Source organism: Rhinatrema bivittatum, chromosome 7 (assembly GCF_901001135.1).
Source record: "Rhinatrema bivittatum chromosome 7, aRhiBiv1.1, whole genome shotgun sequence".
Taxonomy (NCBI): domain Eukaryota; kingdom Metazoa; phylum Chordata; class Amphibia; order Gymnophiona; family Rhinatrematidae; genus Rhinatrema; species Rhinatrema bivittatum.
In genome coordinates, this window is record NC_042621.1 from 283,280,059 (window position 1) to 283,294,179 (window position 14,121).

Consider the following 14,121-nt stretch of genomic DNA (forward strand, 5'->3'; position numbering starts at 1 on the left):
TGTAACAACAAATCGTAAAGATCGCGGCGGCCTGGTGGCGGAGTACCTGGCGGAGTACCTGGCGGAGTACCTGGTGGTCTAGTGGTGGTCCCGGGACCGATCTCCCGCTCTCAGGCCATCGGCGGCCATCTTTATGATTGGCAGCCGACGGCCTGAGAATGGGAGATCGCTCCCGGGACCACCACTAGACCACCAGGTAATTTAAAAATGTTTTGGGGGAATCGGGAGGGTGGGAGAAGCTAAGGGGTCATCTTTAAAGGGTCGGGTGGGGTTTTTTTTAATCGGGCCATCGGCGCCATATTTGAGTGGTAGCCAAAATGGCACAGATGGCCCGAGAGCGGGAGATCGGTCCCCATGCCCCCACTGGACCACCAGGTACTCGTATAAAGTTTTGGGGGGGTTTGGGAGGGGGTGGTGGAAGGTAAGGGATTAGTTTTATAGGGTCGGGGTGGGTTTAGGGGTTGTTTTGGTGTGCCGGTTTTCCCACCCTCCCCCCAAATAACTCCCGTTAGTGGACACTAATGGGAGTAACGATTTTTCACGATAAATTGTGAAAATTTCTATTGTATCGCTCACTGTACCGATTTTTGACAATTTAGAAAATATCGGATGATTTTTTTAAATCGTCAAAAAACGATTCACATCCCTACCAGGTACTCGTAAAAAGTTTTCGAGGGGTTCGGGAGGGTGGGGGAAGGTAAGGGGTCAATTTTAAAGGGTTGGGCCTCATTAAAAAAAAATTAACGATGTGAATCGGAACCGATTCCGATTCACATCACCACCGATCAGATTTTTTTCTCCCTCTAACCGAACCCAATCATTAAGACGATCGGGCACACGATTCACATCCCTATACACTCAGAATCTGTTACAGTGATGGCCTTCAACAACTCGGTTACTGGGCCCGTCCATGTTAAAAACTGGTATCCCTATGCTCATTAAAGTTGGGGTTTATCCATATTCTTTCCATTAGGGGTCTCCACAGAAAAAAATGTTTTTTTTTTCCATTGTGTAGCAAGGTTCCCTGTTTCGTTCGGTTTAATTCAAATCAGAAACACATTCGTTCATTCAGGTCATTTGTTTGCAGAAGTAGCAGTAAGAGTGGCAACTGGCAGCAACAGAACAGCAAGGCACTAAACCAGAAAAGAGGCAAGGTATGGAGACCAGGCCAGGCAGAGGCAGAAATAATGGCTACTAGTAACAACAACAACACAGAAAGCCACTGAGCCCAAAAAGTGTGTGCATTGGTTCGGTGTATCTGTGCACGCAGCCCTCCTGCCCATTCACAAGGAAATCCAAAGAAATACAGAAAGTGAGGTTGATCTTAAGGAAGAACAACTTTTCCAGCAATTCTGGTGCCAGCAGTGAACGATATCTCACAATGTCTCCTGCTATTCAGAATACCGATCTACTAGTAGGCATGATAAGTTGGTGGACTGCAGGGATGTACATTTGTTAGAAACAAAATAGGAAATTACAACAAAATTTCCTATTTCATTTCATTTCATTCTCAAAATGAAATGATTGAAAATCCGATGAAATTGCGTTGGCTTTCACGTTTCATTTTGAAAACTGACTGGCGGTAGGGGGACATGATACAGACATTTAAATATCTTAAAGGTATTAATACACAAAACTCAAACTTTTTTTAATAGAAAAGAAGTTGTAGAATTAAGGGTCATGATATGAAACTCCAAAGGGGGTTATGTTCTTAAATGCATTTTCACAAAAAGGGTAGGGGATGACTGGAATGACCTCTTGAAGGATGTTTAACACTAAAATGGTAATGGGATTCAAAAAAGCATGAGATACACACTCAGATGTTCCCTGCTGACAAGATGAGGAGAATGAAATGCTGGAGTAATCTGCATGGAGCTGCAGGTACAGCCCACAGGAAAAATTGCACTTTCAAGAAGGCATTGGGGGTAAGCTATATGGAGAGGCGGTTACAATCCTAAACAGTACACATCTCCTTCATGTTTTTGGGTATCCTGACTGCAAAGTTTGAGGAAGGTACCCCTCATGTGTTAATTGACTCATGGAGTATGGATTTAGGCCTGCATCTTAACCCTAAAGAGGGAACGAGCATCTGGCAAAATGCACACTAGAGATGAGAATCGTGTCCTCGATCGTCTTAACGATCGATTTCGGCTGGGAGGGGGAGGGAATCGTATTGTTGCCGTTTGGGTGTGTAAACTATCGTGAAAAATCGTTAAAATCGTGAGCCGGCACACTAAACCCCCCTAAAACCCACCCCGACCCTTTAAAATAAATCCCCCACCCTCCCGAACCCCCCCCAAATGCTTTAAATTACCTGGGGATCCGGCAGTGGTCCAGAACGGCGGCGGTCCGGAACGGCCCCCTCAATAGAATCGTGTTGTCTTCAGCCGGCGCCATTTTTCAAAATGGCCGCCGCAAAATGGCGGCGGCCATAGACAAAAACGATTCGACAGAGCAGGTCGTTCCGGACCCCCGCTGGACTTTTGGCAAGTCTTGTGGGGGTCAAGAGGCCCCCCCAAGCTGGCCAAAAGTTTCCTGGGAGTCCAGCGGGGTTCCGGGAGCGATTTCTCGCCGCGAATCGTTTTCGTACGGAAAATGGCGCCGGCAGGAGATCGACTGCAGGAGGTCATTCAGCGGGGGTTCTGGACCGCCGCTGAACGACCTCCTGCACTCAATCTCCTGCCGGCGCCATTTTCCATACGAAAACGATTCGCGGCGAGAAATCGCTCCCGGAACCCCGCTGGACTCCCAGGAAACTTTTGGCCAGCTTGGGGGGGCCTCCTGACCCCCACAAGACTTGCCAAAAGTCCAGCGGGGGTCCGGAACGACCTCCTCCGTCGAATCGTTTTTGTCTATGGCCGCCGCTATTTTGCGGCGGCCATTTTGAAAAATGGCGCCGGCTGAAGACAACACGATTCTATTGAGGGGGCCGTTCCGGACCGCCGCCGTTCTGGACCACCGCCGGATTCCCAGGTAATTTAAAGCATTGGGGGGGGGGGGTTCGGGAGGGTGGGGGATTTAATTTAAAGGGTCGGGGTGGGTTTTAGGGGGTTTTAGTGTGCCGGTTTTCCTGCCCTCCCCCTTCCCCCGATTTACGATTTTTTAACGATAAATCGGGGGAATTGGTATTGTATCGTGGCCCTAACGATTTTTTGACGATTTAAAATATATCGGACGATATTTTAAATCGTCAAAAAACGATTCACATCCCTAATGCACACCATTCGTCCATCTGTAGTAGAAAGTTGGAGCTGATGGTCAAACTGTTGCACAGGACGTATCGTACGCCTGGTTATTTTATGAAGCTGTTCTCTACAGCGAGTACAACTGCTGGAGAGGCTGTGGACAGTGGGGGACTTATTTTCACATGTGGTGAGATTGTCCGGGGATAAAAAGCTTTTGCGTGGATGTTGCTCATGAGATCTTTGACCTCATTGCTCAACCCCTATAAATGTCACCACAGCTGGGTTTATTGGGAGATGGCAGGGCTCTGATAGGTATATGGCAGTGACCATTGATTGCTCAGCTCCTACAGGCAGCCCACCTTGCAATAGCTACCGTCTGGAAAGTGCATCCCAATATGAATCATGGGCATGCACATTACAGAACTGTGATGGACATGGAACTGCTCAGGCATCTCTTAAAGGACAAGAGATTCAAATATGGGATGGGCACTTCATTGTGATGGTATTTGATGTTAGATTGAATATTTTCCATCATGCATGCCTGTACCCATAATGCATTACTTTTGTTCATGTTTATGCTGGCAATGCTAATATTATATCTTCTTTGTGTATTTTGGTTTTCTAAATAAAAAGTTTAAAAAAAAATAGGTTATTATAAAATAGTTTTTCATCCGAAACGCATCAAGCCGGCAAGCAAATTTGAAAATAGTCAGGCCACATCAATCGCTTGCTCATAATACTGTAATTGCTCTTTTAATAAATAAACTTATTTTGTAAGCCATCTTTTCCATCAATTCCCGACACAGCTGTTTTTTGGCATGAGAAATGCCTGTATCCAAGGCTACCTCCAGTATATACTAGGCTGCTGATCTAGGGTACAAGTGATGATTTTGCTGCGACAATATCTCATAAACCTACGGATTGGAATACACCTATAGATTGGAACACACTTTTGAAATACAGCAGGTGTCATCCTGCTTTTTTTTGAAGCAGGAGCTCCCAGCAAACCTCTTCTTCCGGCTTAAGAGATTGTGTTCCTCCACCACCAAGTTTAAACTGAGAGCTGTTTCAATGCAACAAAATTTTAGGGAAAAACAATATCCTCTGAATCTCATTCGAGGAGCTTATAAAAAGGCCTTGTTTTCAGATTTACTGTTACATCACAATGATTTTGGAAATATCTCTTACAGTTTAACAGGCATATTTCAATTTTCCTGGTTTGCCTTTAGGATTAAGAAATTCATTTATAAACACTGGCATATCCTAAAATTGTTCTTGCCTTGAAGGAAACACTATGAGTGGCTTCTGCAAGGGGACAGTATTTGAAAGATATATCTGTCAGGACTGATTTAACATTAACATTGGTTCAATCATCCAAGCCCCTTGGACATTCTGAATGCAGCCATTCCTCAATGTGTCCATTTACTAAAGTCATCAATTCATGTATTTTTTTATTTTATTTATAAAGTTTTATATACCGTCATTCGGTGGGGTCCATCAGTCATCTTATGTGATATTTTTAATAATATGTCGTGTCATCTTATATATGTAGGCAAAACTACTTGCCCAGCTAAATCTTGTCTAATTGAACACTGCAGCTGCATGACAACTGGCAGATTATCAGCTCCGCCTCCTGTATTGTTTCATGGTATCGCACTTCAACATCATTTTGAAGATTTATTTTAGCTTGTTATTGACCATATTTCTCCACATCATAGAGGTGAGGACCACTCCAAATTTTTTAGCGGAAAGTAATTGTAGTGGATATTTCAATTGATATGGCAATTGATGTGGCCTATTTTCAATTTTTCTTGCTGGCTTGATGTGACTGGAATGAAAAAAGTATTTTATCACTACCTATTTTTGAGAAAATTGTAAGAACTGTATGAGTCTTCACTTATTGGTATTGTGAGGAATGCATTTTGATTAAAAAAAACTATTGTATGTAAAAAAAAGTCATAAAAATAATTGATATTATGGGGCTATGATTATAATACAGTGATGAGAAACACAATAGGAGTCTTTATACTTAATGATTATTCATCACATATATGATTGCCCCTTATTAATGATTATATTCATCCCAGATCTCCATTTATAGTTCCTCTGTATTTTCTGAGAGAGAGAGAGTCAGACTCTGGGGAGGCAAACATATTAGGCAATCTTTTAAACCACTGTAAGAGGGTCCATTCTGAACTCAGGGTGAGGTTTGGTGGTGGCCTAGATTTTGGGGGGCAGTTTTACATGCACAGTCTGAGGTACAAACAGCACAGTAGTCATCAGTAAAGATTTTATGTGATTTGGAGTGATGAAAGGTACACAAAGATGAGATTTGTTCATTGTACTCTCGACCTAGCTTGATGGTGCAAATCTCCAAAACCTAGGCCACCACCAAAACCTCACCCTAATTTACTAGTTGCCCCTCTTACAGTGGTATAAGAAGTTTACTTATATAACAGTCTTATAAAGAGTCTCTCTCTCTCATTCTCTCTGTCTTTCTCAGCCCAAAAAGTTGTAAAAGCCTGTCTGATGTGAAAATATCACAGCTGCATTAAATTTAACACATATTGCACTAACTTAGTGCAGTATCTGGAAAATAACCATGCCCATTTTTTTTTTCACGGGTGCTATTCTTGAGAAATTTATAGCAAAATGATGACTCTAGGCCAAAGTTTGGTAAATCTTTACTGAGTATATGTGGGAGTTCCCGCATGCACCTGCTGCCTCATGAGCCTCTCACTGTCTTCCAGAGCTTAGCGTCAGTGAGGCAGTTGACTCTTCAGAGAGATGGGTGAGTATCAAGAATGGCTAATTCATCCCATTGGCTGCAGAAAACCTTGTGTTCAAATGAATAAACTTGCTTTTTCCATAGAGAAGAAGGCATGCATTATCCATTATGCATGGAGACTCCCAAGCTGAGGATTGTACAGAAAAAGCATTTACAGAATTAAAGACAAACCTGGCCCCACCAAATAGAGAGTAGACTACTGGGTAAACCACTACTTGCCTGAAGTTATTGTCACAATCAGGACATGTTGTCCAGTCAGTAGTAAGCCATGACACTCACTTGATGAACCTTGATAGCATCTGTAATCTGCAGGCCAGTCAGCACATAACAATTTGAGCCACAGTCCACTAACAAATTGAATAGTTTATTTGGCTACTATCATTCCCATATCTTAGGATCAAATACTAGGGATGTGCAATCGTTTTTCCCAAATTAGGCAATGTCAACGAAATTGCCTAATTCAGAATGGTTCTGGAGAAACGATTGATTTTTTCCGAAATTTCGTAAAAAATTCATTTTTGAGTTAGTGTGCGCTAACTCCAGATAACGCACACTAACTCTGCCAGGTTAGTATGCACTATCCAGAGTCCCTACCCACTTTCTTGAACAGCTGGCATCAATTGTCTTAACTCAAAATTATTTTTTGTTTAAAGATTAATTTTTCACAAATACATGGGACCACAATGGGGGCCACCATGGCCCTCAACCATGCGTGTCTATATGTTTCTGTTTTTGAGGAACATTATGGGGTAGATTTTAAAAGGAGCGCACGTGGCATGCACACATGTACGCTTGATTTTATAACTTGCGCGCGCAGGAGCGCGCAAGTTATAAAATCAGGGGTTGACGTGCGCAAGGGGGTGCACAATTGTGCACCTTGCGCACGCCGAACTGTGCTGCCTTCCCCGTTCCCTACCAAGCCTCTCCAGAATCGGAGTGGCCTGGAAGGGAACTTCCCTTCCCCCTAACCTGACCTTCCCACCTCTGCCCCTAACCTTCCCCCCTAGCCCTACTCTAACACTCCCAAAATTGTTATCTTACCTTTTGCATCTGCCTCCGGCCTGCCGGCACACGATCCTTCGACACAGCAACAATGGCCGCTGTGTCGGAGGTCTCTGGCCTCCACCCTCGCCCCACCCACAGACTGCCCTACCCCCTGCCCCGAACCCCCAGCACACCCAGACCATGTCCCTGGCCTGCCCCTTTTTAATGGGCTGGCATCTCTACACATACTGGGAGATACACGCGTGACCGGGCCGTTTCTAAAATGCACTCGGGACGCCCTCATCCCAGCAACGTGCATGTCTCCCAGGTTTGCACATGCCAGGCTTTAACTTTTACGTTCTAAATTTATGTGAATTTTTAGATAAAAACTTAGGAACCTAAGTTTGCCCTAAATTTAGAAGCTCAGCTTTTTTGAATATTGACCCTTTCATGTCTAATTCTTTAGTCAATTGATGGACAAAAGGATCTTTGCAAGGTTAGAGTAGTATGACCAGGTCACGAGAACAAGCAATCTTTATCTTTGTCTAGGATTGCCAACTGGCTCCAGATTTTCAGGCCAGATTGATCCAGTCCTGGTTTTACGCCACTGCATGCAGGGATTTGTAGATCTGACTTCCTTATTGCAAGACCTTAGAAAAGCAAGACTACAAGTCCCTGCACGCAATGGGGTAAAACCAGGACTGGATCATTCTGTCCTGAATATCTGGAGCTGGTTGGCAACCCTCCCTTTTGTCTGATTCTTTCTTTTTTTCCCTGACCAATAGCTAGGTGCAACATTCATGTCTGGGCAAGCTTCTCTTGTAGGAAGAGGTAACAGATTGGAATACTGTAGAGCTTACAAGCGACCCTAATGCCTCCTTCCTAGCTCGACCCCCTAATTTCCATATTGCATGGCGCCCCCCTTGCAGGCACCATACATGCATTAAAAAAGAGGACGCTGAAAAGTCAGTGCCCGCTTTCAGCGTATATAATTGCATCGGCCCCTTTTCTTCTGTTATGGATGGAGCGTAACTTATGAAACAAAACAATTGACACAGATAAGTGGGGTTTTAAGAGCCAGATCTAACAGGGGGAAGAAAGGGTATTAAACTAGGGATGTTTGGAAGTCATATCTCTTACCTGGGCAAATTGGGAATGAGCTGAGAAACTGGCAATGGCATCAGCACGCATATTTTTTTTTAATACTCCCCCTTATGTGTTAGAAATGGCATTTGCGTGCACAGGTGCACATCGACTTAAAATTGCATGCTCATGTACATGTAGTCAATCCATTTTATAATATTTGCACATATGCATGTGTATGCTATAATATGCCAGCTTCCCTTGGCGTGGGCTAATGAACGTGTGCACAAACTGCACATGTGTGTCCATGCATCAGTTTAAAAGTTACCGTCTAAATCTATTAACACTTCCAAGATGTTTATATGAACTCCACAAACTGGGTTATCAGCATGAACATTAAAATCTCCAACTATAATTAAAAGATCATAGATAGCCCACACACTCTGAGATAAGTTCAATAATTTCATTAAAGGAAGGTACATATCTATCTGTTAGTTTATATACAATTAAAAAACAAAGATGGGGTAGCAAAGTTGGTTTTAACAAGAGGTACTTCAATATAGATGAGTATTCTTAACTATCTCCCTGATTTTTTAATCTTCATTAAATATAATAGGTACTCCTCCATCTTTCCTATTCACTTTTGTTTTTCTGATAAAAAAGCTAAATTTATTGGGTAAGTCTATGTTTCAGTAATACATAAAAATTTCAGATCATAACCTACCAATTCTTCCACCTATTTTCATCCATTGTTTTCCCTGTTCTATGTAACCCCGGTTCTATGTAATGCTTGTTGCAATAATTATGTTCCACTGCTTTCCCAGTTCTATCCACTGTTTTTCCCAGTTCTACCCATTGGTTTTCCCAGTTCTATGTAACCCCGGTTCTATGTAATGCTTGTTGCAATAATTGTGTTCTACTGTAAACCGATATGATATGTCTCTTGCCACATGAATGTCGGTATAAAAAAGTTCAAAATAAAATAAATAAATAACCTCGAATCACATCATGGTTTAATATATATTTAGAAACTAAGGAACATACATTAAATAATCAAGTTCTAACAGGCGCTAATGGTTCCAACCTAATACCTGTAGCAGGAAGCTGTTGAGCTAGAGAAGAAACTTGTCTCTAGACTGGTTTATGATAACAAAAATGCTTTGGACAGAGAAAAATTATAATGGCTTTTTGTAGTAATAACAGAAATCTGAGCAAGATAACTACTAATTCAAAGGAAAGCAGTGAAATTCTTCCACAAGCCAATATACAAATGCAAGAAGAAAAATACCCACAAGGCAAACAAAAATAAACAAGGTTGAACTGCTAGTAGGTCGCTCAAAGGAGTGCTCAAAGATGTAGGCCCATTGGCAGGTTCTTCAGTGAAGGCCTGCAGGTAGGAAGGCCTGCCTCTCAACTTCTTTTTATACTAAAACAGCAACTGATGATGTCATCTGGTAGTGCCAGCAAGCAACGAGCTGGAAATGGCCTCCTCCAGGGAAAAGAGGAGGAAGGTTTGTTGATCCTTTTAGCTCTGCTCGGGGTGTGATGACTCTGTCAAGAGCTTTAACTTCGGGACACATTCATTTAGATACTGTTGCACCATAAACAAATGGTGAGCTACAATTCAGGCACTCAGCATTTGCCAAATGAGTCCAATAATTTTGGTGCTTATCCCAACGGGCTTTGTTGGAATGGTCATGAGTATGCTTAGCACGCTTTAATGCTGACTCAACCACCACTAAGTGGTGCAGGAAATGGACTACTCCGAAACCAAGGATGGCTTGCACTCTGTGTTTTAAATCAAGTTTTCAAACTACAGGAAGGCACTATGTAAGAATCTGCCTCATCTTTGTCTGGAGCTCCTGGAGAAGCTTTTGGAACAAGATAGCTGCAGAATATACTGGAGGTTGCAGAAACTGAAGAAGCCCAACAATGTCTTTTCTTGTGTCCTTTTCCTTACTAACATTGATGTTTAGGATCCAAGAATTTATTTATTATTTTACTTATTTAGTATACATATTTTGCAATTCTAAAATATTGTTTTTGGATTACAATAAAACATACATAATAAAATAAGAATCTAGAGAAGCAGAGATTCTCCAATAGGAAGTATATTGCAGAAATTCCAGAAGTGGATCAGATGGAATCTCTGTAAAGTATTCCTCATCTCCTGACCATGGAGGAATGCTGTCACAATCCTGATGATGAAGAAGGCAACTGATGTGGAGACCTCTGCCGGCCCAGAGGGGAAACATCTTGAGGGAATTCAAACTGAATATCTCCCACTTCTTCATCCTCTGATCCATGAAGGCACTCCCCTGGAAGGGGAGAATCCAGCAGTATCTGGTGTGAGATTTGGAGCAGCCCCACTATGTGGAAAAATGTCCTCCATTTTGGATAGTAGAGATTGAAGTACTTGTTCCCCAACCATGTTCTCAGGAATTAAGGAGGCAATGAAATTCTTCACTAGCTCTAATAATTGGGCTCCCATTTGTTGGGCGAAACCTCCAAGTCAGAGCTGGAGTAGATACATCTTCCTCAGAAACCCATATGGGCTTGTTCTTTCTTAGATGTGATGATAAAGCTGCAAAACAGCTTGGCACCGCAATTGCATTACTGCCTAGCTCTAAGGTGATCTGTGCTGGCTGTGTCAACAATTCTCAAAGATGAGTGCTACTCTGCATCAATGGAGCTGGGAGTTCCTTCTGAATTATGACATCCACAGTGGGACTCTTGAACTAACATGAAGCAGTCTTCTCTGGTGCCACAAATGATGCCACTCCCATGCCCAGTACCTAGATGACACCTTGGAGTGCATGCTCCAAGCCAATGACATGGTCAGTGCCCTGTTCGAACCCAAGTTTGGTTAGAATAGAAATTAAGATTGCACCTGCACCAATGAGACTATATCAATTTTCTGCATCAAGGAGGGACCAATTCCCACCTTGATCTGCGCCAATGGTGCTGCCTTTCTTTTCAACTCTGATGGGGATGGCCTTTAACAGGGACACCCTTGCTATTTAGCTAAATGCCTCTACCAGTGCTGAAAGCTTTTGTTCAACTCTTGATCTGGGATGTATCAAGGGGGCATCCTTTTCATGTTTGTGGGGCAATGTCCTGCCTTGACGCCTTGTGTCAGAAGCCCAAAGATACTGCTTCATGATTTAGAGCACTTTTACTGTTCAGCTTCTCTCTGAGGCTTAGGGCTCTTACCCATCAGGGCTTCCATCTTTCAGGCATGATACTGCTGTGCTCTGGAGGACACAGCTATAAAAAACTGATGACTTGTGGTCTGGGCCCAAGCATTGATAGCAGGTGGAGTGAGTATCCGTGATGAACATATGGCACCCATTTACTGCAGGCTTCTTGGCCTCAGGCTTCTCCAACTTTGTCATCTTTTTTGTTATTTAGCTAGAACATAGAATTTCTGTTAGAGGGTTTGTCAAAGCAGCAATGAAAAAGTTAGCAACCAGGCATAAAAAAAGAAGGAGGCACTAGGCCTCAACAGATACAATTTGAGAGATAGAATGGGACAGTCGGTGCGGTAGATTGAATAAAGAAAGACCAAGGTGCTCACAAGGCAGAATGGGTACAAAGAAACTCCTATGCATGCTCAGGAAAGATTTACTGAACCGTGAAATATGGGTCCATGCCAGCCCTATTGGATGATGTCACCCATGTGTAATAGCTAATTGATAAGCAGAGAAAACTGTTATGAGCAATGGAGAAAAATTATGATAAACTCTCCCTGTAGACCTGATTCATCAAGGTCTTTTCCTACAGACAAAGAATGGGAGAGAATCAGAACGGAAGTATCCAGTCTAGAACATGTTTTGGGGGGCAATTATTTCAGAAGTTGTGGTTTAGATAGTTAAAAATAATGTTTCATTAATAAACAAAGAACATTTTCAACCAGAAGTGAATTGAAGTGCATTCTATACATATGTAGTGCAAACCTTATTCTTTTTTAATATGTGATTATTGTGAGGCTTTTACAATTTATTATTTTTTTAATGGCGTCAACTTAGGGTTTTGGAAATCAAATTTGTCCACTAAATTGTTCTTTTCCATTTCTCATTATGGTTCTTTAATAAAGGTTTTCTTCCATTTTGAATCCATGGGGAAATGTTACATGTCTGTAGCTTGCTAGCATGTTATTTTGTTAATTTGGAATTTGTAAGACATTTTCATCAGCACTATCAGAGATTCAACATTTATAAATCAGCTTTCATTTTTTCTTCTTATTTCTAAATTTAGTGTTTTTCCAAAAGTAGTATAAATATTTGCATGTTTTCTAAGATTTTCCTAAATGAACAATTATTAATTGTGTTGCTATCTGGATGATACACACTTTTATTCTAAGTACAGTTTTAAATGTTCTAAATACCACATGTGGATTAATCTTCCTTCATGGATGCTTTCCTAATGAACACCTATATAAAGACTGTAAATTTCATTGTTGATTCCTCTATGCTTTCAATAGTACAAAATGAAATATAAGTTACTCAGATCTTGGAGTCTGCAAATTTATACTCCAGATACTTCCTTTAATGACCATACACCACATTTATCCTCCTTAAACTTGATATACATAGTAACATAGTAATATAGTAGTGTTAGCAAAAAAAGACCAAATGGTCCATCCAATCTGCCCAGCAAGCTTCCATGGCAGCAACTACTGCCACTCTGTGCAGGTTACCCCCATGCCTTATGTTAAGGATAGTAATACTGAAAAGCAAAAACCAAGCAACTGTCAAACCCATAACTCATTTTTGCATGGTAAGCAGCCTTCCTGATAATTCAGACAAAGCTGCTTGAATGTTCTTTGCTTTTGGACTTGGCTGAGGAAGCTTTATCCTCAATGTCAGCGTATGAATGCCTCAGACCATAAAAATGGGGGTCCAGCGTTGGCTGTTTTCAGGATCAATACCCTTTTTTCACCACACTGCCATCAAAGCGGAGAACAATATTGGAGTTGTGCCAATATCATCAAGGCTAATTGGTTAAGGGAAATAATCCCCCATGCCTTCTAGCTAAGGGTACAAACTGCCACCCCATGCAAGTTACCCCATGTACCCTTTTCTTCATTATCACCCTCAAGCCTTTAGGGATCCACAGTGTTTATCCCATGCCCTTTTGAATTTGTTTACTTTTTCATTCTCGCCACCTCGTCTCGAAGGGCATTCCAGGCATCCACCGCCCTCTTCCTTATGTTGGTTCTGAGTCTCCCCCCTGGATTTTCATTTTGTGATTCCTAGTTCTACTGTAATTGTTCCAATGGAAATTGTGAAATGGTGCAAAAAATGCTGTAATTCTGCATTTTAAAAGCGTGCGTGTTTTGCTGAAAGGCATAAATCTGCCTCCAAGCAAGAAACTGACAGGAAAAATATTTCCACAGGCTACAAGATGCACAAAATAGTACCATGGGACTTTTGGCCAATCGTTAAAATTGGGCCCCCGTTGATCTTTACTTGGTAGTACAGCTTTGATGCTTACCATCCCAGACAAGCAATTTCATCCAGACTTTGTCCCTTGTTCTGTTTCATATTAAAATTTTATAGCAATTAATGGGAGCAGTTAGCCACTAATGCTGATCTTTCCTTAATACATTATTTCACACCAGATACCATGAAGACTGAAAATATAACAACTAGATCGGTTTCAAGATGAGTACTTGCGATGCAAGCAAGCTGCCTGTTATTTTTGTTATTATTGGGTATTAATGAGCACTAGAATACTCCTCCGTCTATAGGGATGTTGGTGAGTTATTTTTTGTTTGGTTTTTTTTTTATTGCAAGCTGCCAGAAGAAAATATTTCCAGAAATTCATATGGACGGAGCTAGTGAAAGGTCTAAGGAATTTGTTCTCCTTCAGCAAATGAAATGTTTCTCAAACATATACATCAAACATGCTGTTTAATATGCTTGATGCAAGATGAGCAGACAGTCTCTCATAAAAAATACATTATCTTGCCACTGCAACAGAAGTTTCAAACATAAATACTGTCTGAATTCCTGCCCTGCAAATGGAATATATTAGGATGAGTGGTTTATCAATCAGACTTACGGTAAAAGCCTCCAT